This window comes from Telmatherina bonti (genome assembly GCF_933228915.1).
Source record: "Telmatherina bonti genome assembly, chromosome: 11".
Taxonomy (NCBI): domain Eukaryota; kingdom Metazoa; phylum Chordata; class Actinopteri; order Atheriniformes; family Telmatherinidae; genus Telmatherina; species Telmatherina bonti.
In genome coordinates, this window is record NC_136629.1 from 11,370,019 (window position 1) to 11,373,721 (window position 3,703).

Consider the following 3,703-nt stretch of genomic DNA (forward strand, 5'->3'; position numbering starts at 1 on the left):
GCCTTCCCTGGTCCTAACAGAAAAAGCCTCAACTCAGTCTGGAGGAAGAGGAAGATTTCTTTGGAGGCTTGCTCAGTGGCTCCAGAACCACAAGACACCACATTTAACCAAGAAAATTCAGCTATTGTTTCACAGAATCAATAACAAAGAGTGAAACATATCATTTTTATTTTATTACATTAAAAATGAGCATTGATTTTTTTTCTGTACATTAATAAAGACGTGTTTTAATGAGCTGTTTTTTGTATACTTCAACTTTACATTTTACATTCAGAAGTCAGATGTAGAAATGTGTCTGTTGTGTAGAAATGGTAAAGTTGTGTATTTACTTTTATTCAATCACTTTTGTCCTTAGTGACTGCAGCAAAGTTACTGTTTGTTGTATTTAATATGAAACTGCAAGAACATATATAATCAACTTTTACAGTTATTTGCCTTTTGATTAGCTTTACTCCTGAATTTTTGGGGTCTAGACGGGAAACTTCCCTCTCATTTCCTCCAATAGGTAAATGTACACAATCCTGCTTATAAATGTTTCTTGCATTCTGTAATGAAAAAGTATTTAAACAGAAGTTTGGTAAGGTGGCCGGCGGGTGCAAATGTGCTTCATATAGAAAAACAGCTGCATTTAAGAATAGATATGCAAGCGGGAAACGCTGCATGTATAGAAGAGCGTTGCAAATCAAAAACATAATGCAAAAGAAGAAAAACGTGCTGCGAATACAGAAACAAACTGCAAATACAGAAAATAAATATATGCATGAAGAAAAACAGCTGCAAAAAGAAAACGCTGCAAATTCATTCTCACAACGGAAGTGCTCCGACGAGTTTCTACCCTATAGTCAGAAAAAGCACTTTTTCAAATTTTTTTGGTTTAATATGTTTTTAAACAATTATTTAAAAACACTTAGAGGACAGTGAAGACATAAAAAGACCAGGTTATGATTCCTTTAAATGTGCTTTCTTCCACAGACCATCAAACACTTAACAGTAAAAGGTTTTAAAGTGTTACAACCTCAGTTTGTCCTGGGGAGCAAGAGGTGGTAACATTATTGCAACAAAACTAAGAAAACATACAAAATATTTGTTTAAGACCCTCTGGTCATTTCTGGATACCAGGACCGACAGGAGTTACTCAAGGAGAGATAACCAAAAACAAACAAAAAAAAAAACAAATCAACAAAAATAAAGCACAAACCAAAGCTTACACCAACTGAGCAATGAACACAATAGTTTCACAAAACCCAAATAGTCAAAACTCAGGCTTTGTCCACACGTAGCAAGTATCTCACAAAAGGAAAACATTCCTCTCTAATTTGGCCTGTCATCCACATCAAAAAGCAGATTTCATTCGTTCATTCATCATCCTAACCGCTTAATCAGATGAAGGGTCGACTGGAAGCTGGAGCCTATCCCAGCAGTTTTTGGGCGAAAGGCAGGGTACACCCTGGACAGCTCGCCAGTCCATCACAGGGCCAAAACGCAGATTTCTGCACTCAAAAACCATGGTTTTAAAAACCTCAGACAAAAGTGAAGATGTGTGAATACTCTGTTTGCACGTCTGCATGTGGACATGTATAACCGTGAGTTTTGAAGTTTTAAATGTGACTGTCTGCGTCAGAAAATGCCATCATGTCACATGTGTGACCTTTGTTTATGTAACTAAGGGATATTGTTTACGCGTCTATACTTTTATAACATACAAAACAAGAACACAAAGAAGTTCTGCAGAACTGGCACAGTCAAACATTCACATCCGGTCTGGCCTTTCAAAATAAAACCGTAGGCACACCGCTTACTGAACACATGAACTCTTTTACATTTACACCAGCATGGACGTCCTCGAAACTGTGATGGTGTTATTTGTTGTCCAGGTGCTTGTGTTTGTTTTTACAAGCTCAAATATCACTCCACATAAACTACCAACGGCAAAGGATGACATTAAGGATAATCATTTCCCACTATCTACAGCCAGAGCGGGGAAGATATTTGGTTTTTTTTTTTAAAAAAACATGGCTACGTGTGGACAAGGCCTCAGTCACTGGCAGTGAATGATTGGCAAACTGTAACACAGAGACCCAACCAAACACTGCTGCCATGAACAAAGAATGATGGCAGCTTTTATTCTGGTGCTCAGCAGAGTGTGGGCGACCAATCACCAACCAGCACATCACTCTGAGGGCGGCACCAGGAAAGAAAACAGGTGTGGCCAATCCCCAAGGTGCTCTTACACAGTCCTCATTGACATGGAGATGGTGTTGATGAGATGACATGCCATGGGTCACAACAGGGGTAATATCTAATCTAGTCTATCTAATCAACAGTAAAGTTTATTTTGAAATAGCGCAGGTAGTCCAGCAACTACTTAATCATCCTGTTTGCTGTATAAAATGATTGCCCACCCTTGCCATAGTCACAGTTTTACACCCTAACATTCGCTATCAGCAGTAGCTTAGACACATGGAGGACAGCTTGTAACTTATCAGCATCACTACCAAAACAGAATTATGTATCGTTCTGTACCTTATCGCCTGACGGAAATCCAACTTGTGCAAGATGTTGACATTTTCACATTTGTGACTCTGTGTCTTCCATAATAACACACTTAAACGACAAATCTTAAATGGCAAAGGATCCAGTTTGGTGACCTCAGGATTGGATCTCTGCTTTTTGCAGATGCCTGTTGGCTTCATCTGGTCGTGATCTCCAGCTCTCACTTGAGTGATTTGAAGTCGAGTGTGAAGCGGCTGGGATGGGAATCAGCACCTCCAAATCTGAGACCATGGTCCTCAGCCGGAATAGGGTGGATTGCCCTCTCCGGGTTGGGACTCAGGTCCTGCCTCAAGTAGAGGAGTTTAAATATCTCGGGGTCTTGTTCATGGTATGGAGGATGGTCTGCATGAGATCGACAGACGGATCGGTGCGGCGTCTGCAGTAATGTGGACTCTGTGCCGGTCTGTCATGGTGAAGAAGGAGCTGAGCCAGAAGGTGAAGCTCTCGATTTACCAGTCGATCTACATTCCTACCCTCACCTATGGTCATGAGCTGTGGGTCGTGACTGAAAGAACGAGATCTCGTATACAGGCAGCTGAAATGAGTTTCCTCCGCAGGGTGGCCGGGCTCTCCCTTAGAGATAGGGTGAGGAGCTCGGTCATCCGGGAGGGGCTCAGAGTAGAGCCGCTGCTCCTCCGCATCGAGAGGAACCAGTTGAGGTGGTTGTGACATCTGGTTGGGACGCCTCCTGGTGAGGTGTTCCAGGCACATCACTGCGGAAGGAGATGCCAGGGAAGACCCAGGACACACTGGAGGGATTATATCTCAGCTGGCCCGAGAACGCCTTGGGATCCCCTCGGCAGAGCTGGCAAATGTGGCTGGAGAGAGGGACGTCTGGGTTTCCCTGCTTAGGCTGCTGCCCCCATGACCCAACCCCGGATGAGCGGCAGAAAATGGATGGAACAGCAAAGCGCTAGAGAGCGTGACTGTTCTTGGTTGTCTGTTGTCGGTTAGCGCACCGCTAGATGGCACCAACCCTCACATACTGGAGCTGTTAATGTTTTATTTTCACCCAATAAGAAGTTTGTCAGCTGATTAGATAACAAATTATTAAAGATTTGTTTAATCTTAAAGGGGTGCTCTGATGGTATTTGGAGTTTTCTGAGCTTTCTACAGTGTTACAGTGTTGAATCCTCATCAGACATGTGAA